General features: G+C 46.4%; 1 pseudogene; it reads right to left on the bottom strand.

The window, feature by feature from the left end:
* Positions 1 to 245: 245 nt before the first annotated feature.
* LOC125549618 lies at positions 246 to 918 on the bottom strand (annotated as a pseudogene).
* Between the last annotated feature and the right edge of the window lie 9,792 nt (positions 919 to 10,710).

Below are 10,710 nucleotides of genomic sequence, written 5' to 3'. Positions count from 1 at the left end.
GGGAATTCGAAGGGCGGGTGCTTATGCTACCCATCAAATAAAAATCAGGTGCCTGAAAATTCGTTTCGAAACAAATGATTCAACTTTATATCCACGTCGACCCTCGGCATGATGGTTGGAAGCAAATGCAAGTTCATACCAAAAGATCGTTAACAACAATACCAACTTGCGGAGGACAAGGTAGTACAACTACCAATACCAAACTAACTTATAATCTTTTTACTCTTGGCCCTAGTGTTCGTCTGGTAGAAAATCTTGCAGAGGACCAGCTCCCGCTCCTTCTCTTGCTCCAGGTCCCCGTGGTGGTACTGGTGCATCACCCAGTGGGTCCTCTGCTGGTCGAAGTTCTTGTTGGTGTGCAGCACCAGAACCTTTTTTGATGCCCGTCTGCCGGCCGTTGACCATCACCGACAAGGTATTGCCGGTCTTGTGCCACATCGCGTGCATGCCGCACTTCGACTGTATCTTGCGACGTGTCCACGCGCCCCTTTTGAACGCCCTGGAATTGCGCTGGAAGAAATGCTTCCTTAGGCCACTCAGTGTGATACCTGCAGTATTGTGGAATACAGGTTTTAGTGTACCTAGTTGGCATTTTCATAACATCTTTGGCATGTTGCAGTCACTTGTTTCACTTTTTATTAACTGTCAAATTGTAATTGCTTCACCAGGTCTGCGTCTAAAAAGAAAAATAGAGCTATAAACAAAGGAATATGTTTGTGCAAGTAGACGGCCGATCGGTGTCTTACCTGGAAGTTTCTCAGGTTGGGTGTAACATATGTCATGCTCGCTGTCGATGGTTGGTATAAACAAGTCAATGAGAGACTGAAATCTCGCGCTGTCAGCACTCACTTTGGCCTCAAGGTGCTCGATCAGCTCCTAATCCGTGGGATCGAACTTGACACCAGCCGGCAGCACGGGCCAATCCTTCTTCGACTTGCATCGGTAACTCCAGTTATATGGTACTCAATGTATGATCAATCGACTGTTTTAAGTGAATGATGAAAGATTTCGACAGATAAGTGGTACCCCAAATCTGAAGTCCAGAATACCCGAACACGCCGCCGAGATTCTTGTGTCACCTCACGCGCAACGTGTTGTCACGTCAATTCAATGTGTGGACATGATGAATAATTTGACCGACGTATACTAGTACTGCTACTGTACTACTTACTAGTCGTATTTAGTGTCACGATTTATCCATAGGTTTAACTAACAAGTATGGACTTGAAGCCTAACTGATATATATATATGGCTTCTGCACAACATCTCCATCATCATTATCAGTACATCCTACGCAGGTGAGTTAGGATGCACTTGATCCCAGGAAGGCATCTATCCTTCAAACCGGAGGAGTGCTTCAAACTAACAACAGTACATAATATCCAACAAAAGAGGGTCGTGCTACAGCAGCAGAATACATGGCTCAGTCTAGATATCGGCACGAATCAAGTTGTGCATATTTGCTGTTGGCATGAACCACATCGCCGCATGTCGGGCTTGCAAAAGCCATCCATCGCATGGAAGCTTGATGCCTTTCACACACTGAAGATTATCTGGCAACATGCTGTGTCGACGAATCTCTGGATATGGTGATTCATGAAACCCATGGTATGATGTGTAAACACAGCCCCCCTCGCGAATGGAAGTTGCATAGCACAGTAATCATCGCCGGTGATATGATCGATGATTGGTTGGATGATCAGATAATTGAGCCCGAGGAACAAGGAGTGGTTGCCGAGGCTGTAAACCCGCCTCCATTTTAATACGCCTGGCCCAACGGAGCTGGGATCTTTCTCGAACACGAAGCAGCCATAGCCATCAATGTCACGAACGCCCCACGCATTGTACTGCATGTGGTTTGAGGTAATGGTTTGGTCAATTTGATACGTGCGAATGAGCATCAAATGACCGCCGTCAGCTTATCGAGCGATAAACCACCACCCATCGGCTGGTATGATTCCAGGTCCTGGAATCATGAAGGCCAGCGCATTTGCGTCTGCTGCAACAATTCAAATTGGAGACCAAAAGGACAAAAATAAACAATCATGTTCAGAGTATGTGTGGAATTAAGATTATTATAACAGTGACACATATCATAGACAGAGAATTGCAATGTCATGGTCATAATCATACCCCAAGTTAAAAAAAATAAGCCAATGGCTTTCATATTCTAGCAATATGTCATGGTTCAAACATCATGTAACAATGAGAGGAAAACAGCTATGACAGCGCCTACTCATATTCTACCATAGCACTTACTACTACTGTTCTCATATCAACTCTAAGCAATAACATGCGTTGTTATAAAAATCTTGTAAACGAGAGTAACATACAGCAATCATGATGTTATGCTCATAATATGTATTCTAACAATCATTAGATGCCAATTGTTCTCATATCAACTCTAACAATAATAGTGTGGTCATAAAAATCTAGGAAATGAGAGGAACATATAGCAATGATGTGGTTATAGACATGCTATGCATTCTAAATTTGTAACAAATGAACAGGCAGTCGTATTCATAAGGTAAAGATGAGATGAGATAGAACAATTACACGACGATAGATTCCACCAATATAGGTAGCCAATCTATGCGTCGACCGCGTAAACGATGCCATCGTGCACTATAGCATCAGACAGAAATGTTTCCTCAACAGGATTGATGATGAGCCATAACCATGTATGGCGACCGGATTCCAGATAGACTAATCCCCAACAAGGCAATGAGCTTGTAATCCATGTAGTCTTCTGATGGTGTGGGCACTTCGCAGATTACAACTTTCTGCAAACAGAGGTCGAGCCAAAAGCTTGACGCGTCTCGTGCGTAGTAGCCAGGAGTGTCCGGCGGGCCGCGAGGCTCGATGGCGGCGGTATCCAACGATGGAAGGGTGATCTCTCGCTGGGTGTAGATATCCACGAGACGCCACGGACTACCGGTGTGGTGGATGAGGAAGATCCAGTTGGCCTTCATGCCCGCCCAGTAGTGGCCGCGCATGAAGGACAAGTGGACGGGTAGTGGTAGCATGTCGAGGGGCACCACGACAACCTTCGTAGGATCGTCAAGTCGGTGTTTGGGCCACCTGCGAGGATCGGGCATCAGCAAGCAGGGTGTATTGAAAAGAGCCGGCCGGTTGCAGACGAGTAGACGGTACAAAGACACCGAGCATGCGGCCAGACGGACGGTGCTGAGTAGGTCCATACGACTACAGATCCGCTCCAAGAGAACATCGGGGAGGGAATTCCAATCGCGGCTCTGCGTGTTAGTCAGTTCTGCCATTGGGGTTTTCGGTGCTAGCGAGCCAGCAGGGAAGTGGATTCGGGCGGGCGAGCGAAGAAGCTTCTCCTCGTGTGGCCGAGCAGTGAGCGAGGGGATATGGAACGCACGAGCTACCAAGGAAGATGGCGCGGGCGGGCGAGCAGTGAGCGGGGGTAAATGGTGTGCGGCCGATGATGGGGAAGAGAGGAGGAAGAAGAAGAGAGGAGGAAGAAGAGTGGAAGACGGGGAAGAAAGTGCATTCAATCTCAATTCTACTACTCCCTCCGTCTAGGTGTGTAAGTCACCTTACGAAAACCAAATGATCCCAAAACACTTAGGCACCGTACATTAACTCCCTTCATGTTTTTTGTTTTGTGGCATATCAACCAATAAGATATGTGGGCTGTGCATGCTTTCAATGACTTGAGACTACCAAACATAACCGACTGATTTAGTAACACCAACACGCTGGTTCAACTTATTAATTACGTGTCCCATCTGCTGCAGTGTGTATTGTCACTTCACTGCGAAGACTAGTTGAATAGTTCTCTCTGACCGAAATGGGGAATAAATTGATCGAGAGGACTTCCTTTCTACAGTATCCCTATGCCTCTACGCTCACTTCACTCATTTTGCTCCGTACCTAGTCACTTGTTGAAATCTATAGCCAAATGGACATGTCAATGGGAGGGAGTAAGCCCCATGCATGCATGCAACATGCAACACTCACATGTACACATGGACGCACACAACACTCACGCACCCATGCGGCACACGGCACACGACGCAACACACACGCTCATGCTCAAGTGCTCAGCCTACTCCCTACGTCCGTGAAAGACTGTACATTTAGAGATTTACACATTGACCAGGGCATAATTAACGCTCAAAAGTAGCAGACTTATGTGTGCATGCGACCATTGAGATAAGAAGATTAAATGAAGGCCGTTGCATGCTGTAATTAAGGATATACATGTAGCCTATACCTACAGCACAAGTTGGTGCATTAGTCAATCAATATCGATTTAGATTAAAGGCTAAACACATTGGAAGTGTAGATGTACATCATGTTGTACACTCTTTGTTGGAAGACCGAGGGAGGACACGTGCATGCACTCACATACACAACCAGGGCGGTTCGCGCGCAAGGGTTGGACTCGTGTCGTGCCTGCGTAAAGTTTTGTTTAACTGATTTCTTTGCTCTGCCAACTGACAGGTGGGACCCAGAAACCAGGTGACAATTTAACCAGTCAACAAAGTGCCACGTCGACTATGTGGCCGGTCAGTAGGGTGCAATACGGTGCTCTACGATGAGCTAGTGATCGCATAATCGCCACAAAACTATATACTGTACAGTGACCGTAAAGAGCGTACTGTTACATACGTGGACCGCCAGTGTATTTTTCTTGTTTCAAATTAAGCCATATTAATCGGAAAGGACACAATATGGACTACTACTAGTAGTACTAGTACTGCTTTGATGTGTCCCGTCAACTCGCCGAACAAGGAGAAGCTTGCTTACTACGCCTCTCCCTCGCCCACGCGCGCGGTGGTTCGCAGGACGAGGAGAGGGTTTTGACTACAGCGCCCTCTCCCTCTCCCTCTCCCTCGCCCTCGCCCTCGTGGTGGACGTGCAGTAGTTCAATCGGTGTCAGATTGCTAGAAGCATATTGTACTGTAGCATCATCATTGTTGGACCTTCCGAAGAGGCGAAGAGCCAAGTGCAAGGTTCACACGAGTATGAACTGTTGAACCTCCTGAAGAGACAAAGAGCCAAGCGCAAGGTTTTATAGGAGTTGTCGTCCTAGTAGGAGTGTACTAGTACAACTATAGCGAACGATGCTACTGTATGATGCCGCCACGTCACGTATATCCAAAGCTGTGCCACCTTTTTTTCTCAAAGAGCCTGTTGGAGCCCGTGCAACAACCACACAAGTTGCACGTACACATAACACATTTACTAGTAATAAATTCTAAAGGACAAATGACAGTATGCCACACAAGTTCATCTCCAACTCATGTAATAAATTTGTGCACGACTAGTCTACATATATTCACAACGCTACCGTTCACAATTACCGTACTCCACTTACACATTGTAGATGGGCTACATGTCCTCCTCCAGGTTCCAGTCCCAGGTGTTCTTCATGGATGGCACGATCCATAGCGGTGGGCAACGGGAATCATTGTCGCAGCTTTCTAGTCCGGTTCCACACGATGGAGACTCATCCAAGCTGAAGCGGCATAAATCAGGGATAGCGTGTCCCAGCATGTCGTTCATCCGGCGGTGCGCAGTAAAGACACAACCATGCTTCATGAACGGCAGGCCTTTCATGTCATGCACGGAAGGTGGCATCCACTTCACAATGGGGTAGTTGTCCCCGATGAAAAGCGAGTACTCTCCAAGAGTGTTCCTCGGCACCCACATAGCATCATGAGGGTCGAACTCGGCGCCGTTCATCTGGTACACGCGGCATCCCAGATCTGGACACATGTTGACGTACATAGTCTTGGTCCATGCATAATAATGTTGTGCTCAAATGTGGCGGTTAGTAATACTGTTGCAGCAAATAGTACTACTCCGGTATAGAGGAAGTAAAATAACCGGCTTATTATATATAGCCACTCTTGGCTACATGGCTGAGATAGTAAGACATGGAAAAACAAAAATGGTGGCAGCTAGTGGGTTCAAGTATTCAAGGGCCTAGCTAGCTAGACGCGTCCTCCAAGGTAAGAAGTACTCCTACTAGTACTACAAAGTATACTACTAGTACAACAATGAAAGAGAAGGTGAGAGGGTTAAAAATGGAATACCTGGGTAGATGGTGACGGTCCGATCATGGTAGATTATGTGACCATGTTGCACATCAGTGGTACCATGGGTAACGACTGCTAAGATAGTTGATCCCAATATGCCAAAGTCAGCTACAAGGTTCCAGGTTAGACCGAATGGCGAATGCAAATGCATATCCAGGATCGGCGATCTTATTTTGATCGGGGGATGACTGGTCCCTGCAAAATAATGGAGTACCGTTAGGGATGAAAATGATGGTTTGTGCATTCCGTTTCATCTGGTTGCCATCCTACGGTACGGGAGATTACAAACGGAATGCACAAACCATCATTTGCATCCCTAACGGTACTCCATTATTTTGCAAGGACCAGTCATCCCCCGATCAAAATAAGATCGCCGATCCTGGATGTGCATTTGCATCCGCGATTCGCTCTAACCTGGAACCTTGTAGAAGGATTGTCCCAGAAGTGATTTTTTCGCGTGGAGATAGCAATCTTCTCTCCAGAAGTGATTTTTTTGAAAGAAAGGGATTATGGAACGTTATGGGATTGCATTATACTGTAAATAATAGCACTAGTAAGAAATTTTTGGCACTAGGTAGTAGTTTTTGGCGTGGATTAAGAAATTTTGGGTATGTTTTTGCCATTTTTTGTACACGCCAACTAGTGTCAAAAAACATCTTACATTATGTGACGGAGGAGTACGTACTTGTAATGTAGCAGTACTAGTACTACTTTTATCAACTAGTAGTGTGATGTACTGTACTTCTAGTCTAGTCTAGTATAGTGCACCAGTTTTGAACTCTTGAATCTCATGGCCAAGGAGCTACAGTTGGAGGTGGAGGGTACTACTGTTCTCTAGAACCATCGCTGTACTATCAATGCAGGGGAAGTACACCTGTGTAGTGGCCTAGTGGGTACTCTCGGTGCTCTATTCAGCCGCTCCTCTCACGTAGCTGGCCTACTCAGCCGCTCCTCTCACGCACACACTAGCAGCCTGTTTATCAGCGACGGTTACTGCGGGGGCAGAACATTTGAGTTATTTGATACAGCGAGACTAGGCTTTTCGCTTCCATTTGTGGAGGTGTAATGGATCTCGTCGAACTTTGTTAGTAGTTCCTTCTTTATGAATGAGATGAAGCAAAGCTTTTGCCTCCGTTTCAAAAAAAACACGGCAAGAGGAATTTATTTTATAGTAGAGCCGATAATGGAGTGAAGTCCATGCATGCAACGCCACAAGCTACAGAGTAGTAGTAGAGCACTTTACGTACAGAGCCATATTGCACAGTTCCCAATGCCCCGCCAGGCTTTTCCGGCTCCTCGGGCTTAATTGGGAGGCGCTAGTTTAAATATGCTACTAGCTGGAAGCTGCAAGCGAGGTGCGGCTAGGGCGAGCACGCGAGCCACGGGATGCTGGGAGGGAAAACCCGTTCACGTGGCTAGGCTGTCCAGTGCACCCAGATTGTGGGGCCGCACGTCCGTTTGACTTCAAAACTCAAACTACCTGTGTAAAATATTGGCTCGCAGTGAAGTGTAGTAGTACTATTTTATTAAAGGCCGCCGTGCGTTTGGCCGGGATCGAACCCACAAAACGAGGTATACACTCCCGCGACCACTAGTAGTACTCGTTGGAGTACAACACAACCTAGAATCGCCTTTTGTCGCTAGTAGTATGTACATTGTTCCTTACAAGAAACCCCTAAGAGCATGGTTAATAGTATAGCCAGCTGCTGGCTATAAGCCAGTGCCATGTCATCTACAGCCCATCTTATAGCCAACATGTAGTAGTAGTTTATTTCTTATAGCCCGCTGACTCAGCTCTATTGTACTTGCTCTAATAATGCAAGAAACCACTAAAATGCCAAGAAACTACTACCACTTGCATACGTGGCAGACTTAAGATAAGACTACCTTATCAACCATTGTACATGCTCTTACTAACAAAAATCCTCGAGTGACCTCCTACCTCCGGCCCGTCCACCTAGTCATCCTCGGCCATGGGACGCAGCTACCGCCGCCGGCAGAAGGCGAGGTTAAAACCGTCGGCGGTGCGGAGCCCATGTTGAGGCAGCCCGGATGCCAGCTCCGTCCGGCACTCGTGGCCGCTACCTAGCCAAGATAGCTCCGTCCAGCTGCTTGTCTGCAAGGTTTGCTAGCTAGATTGGCAAGGCAGCACGGTGGCTTGCTCAGGTGCGCCGCGCTAAGGCCAGCCATCTGGCTCGAGCGAAGGCCAGCGCGGCGGCTTGCTCGCTCGTGAGTCATGCTCGGGCCAGCCTGCCAACCCGTGCGGAGGCCAGCGCGGCGTCCGGCCTGTCCGGCGGAGCGGCGGCCAACTCGCTCATCACCGGCGCCACCGACGAACACACATCAGTACTGTTTGAATTAATGTTAAGGAAAAATAATTATTTGAGGGGGAATAACATGATAGAAGGTCAGATGTGGGTCCCTCGTGTCAACGGTCAAACAAAATGTGTTGGTTTAAGCTGCCTCGTCAGCATGGACATGTGGGCCAACCCTGTCATAAATGGGTTTAAACGAACCTAATCGGTAGGAGTACTAGGTAGTTTTTGGCATGGATTAAGAAATTTTGGGTATGTTTTTGCTATTTTTTGTACAATAGATTCCTCCTAGGGTTGGTTGAAACTGGTAGTTTTTTGTTAAATACTCTACATATTGTAAGTAGGAGTGAAAGTTAAGCTTTGGAAGCCAATAAGCAAGGCTAGTTACATAGTGCATATGTGTACATGATTGAAAGTAAATATCAACCATGAGTGACTAATATCTTGATGGAAAACTTGAACCTATGGAATACTAGGAAAAGAAATGCATGGTTGGAAATACTAGCAATGTTCATGTCCGTTGCGACGGATCATAATTAGAATAATACTTATTGACAAACTTGATACAAAACACTCTAATTTTGATATACATATGTCACTAGAGATATATTATGTTACAATTAGAATATATTCCTTGGGCTATTTTGGTGAGGTCAGGGAGGGATGTGGTTGGTTTCAAGATACTAATTATGAGTTTTTCTGCAAATTGGTAGACAAGTGGGATGTTGGTGAGAAAAGGCAACAACTTACCTCACAATCGTTAGATGTAGATCTAATGGTCAGAAACGACGGATGGCAGACACACCAGCATCACCAACTTAGTCTTGTGTAGGAGTACTAGCAAGATCCGTGCGTTGCACGAAAAATCAAGATGCATTTTTTTATAAAACACTTATTGTGATTGACCCTTGTGGGAGTAATCCCATGTGTAAAAACTAATGATATCTCAAGAAATATGAGATAAGGTGAAGAGGAGTGGGGTGTGGTGGTGGTTGGTGGTTGAACTAAGCGGAGGCATGGGAATTGACGACGCCGGCAGCGGCCACCAGGACAGTTTGTTCGAGAGGCTTCCTTTTTTAATTGCTCAACAATGAGGTTTGTTGGAGATAAGGATGAACGAGGGAAGGCCTTGTCTGCAAATGTGGAGAGGGGTGCGGGTATCTTTTAGTTTAATTTCCATCCATCAGATATAGATCGGACGGTCTATATTGCAAGATGGCACACGTACCATCATCACCAACTCGGATTTTTATAAGAGAAGAAATATAAGTATGGAGATACAAACGTATTATCGATACTTGCTTCCGTAAACTAGCATCTACATTCTATTCAACGCCTCAACATGTGGGCCCTTAGCACAATGACTTCTCGACTGTGTAAAACGAAGATTTTCCCGTCGCCGACAAGGAGGGGGTGACGGCGGCGCACTTTTTGGCTTGCTCTAGTACTAGTAGTCATACTAGGTGGTCTAAGCACGTGTAGATTTATTCTTTTTCACGTCTCGTGTTCGCCGTACTGCCATGACTGTTCATGAATAGACGGTAAGTTATTCACGGGGAAACCCTTGTTGAGCGTGTTTGCGAGAAAGAGAGAGAGAGTTTGTGTGTGTGTGCATGTGTGATATGTTAGAGCCTGAGGAAATGATAACAGATTCTTTGTGTCTATGTGTGTGGAGGATAGAGAGAGACATGTACATGGGGCTTTGTGTTGTGTAACGTGGAGAAACATATACATAATTAGAGAGTGAGTGTGTGAGATACACATGCAGACATGAGGAGAGATGAGGATCCAGGTAAATGGGTGTTTGTGCGTGTCTGTGTGTGTTTGTGCACACATTTGTGTGTGAGAGGGAGAGAGTGTATGTGGAGTAGAGAGACCACATATGATGTAAACCTAGTATAAGGGAAGGGGGAATGGTGTGACATGTGTAGTAGCGAGATAGCATGGGTGCGGGCGGGGTGAGCAGACTATTTGGAAGAGACATCGAGTGTGTGGGGGGGAGAGGGGCGTGAGAGCGAGAGAAAGAGAGAGCTAGCGCCGGAGAGAGAGAGCGAGCGAGAGAGAGAGAGGAAGAGAGGGGCGAGAGGGGTCGTTTGTGTCCATAAATGGCGTATAGATAGGGAGACAATGTTGATGTTGTCCGAAATTGGCCTATGAACGGAGACACAAGGGAAGCGAGTCATCGTGTGTGTGATAGGACTTCATGAGAGAGCTAGAATAGATGGTGTAGAGAACAATGTGTGAAATCGAGAACAATTATACATTAGGGAGCTATGCAAAGAGTCACGACATATATGTATACAGGGAAGGAGCTGGGGCGG

This window comes from Triticum urartu, chromosome 3 (genome assembly GCF_003073215.2).
Source record: "Triticum urartu cultivar G1812 chromosome 3, Tu2.1, whole genome shotgun sequence".
Taxonomy (NCBI): Eukaryota; Viridiplantae; Streptophyta; class Magnoliopsida; order Poales; family Poaceae; genus Triticum; species Triticum urartu.
This window is presented reverse-complemented; position numbering and strand designations above follow the sequence as displayed.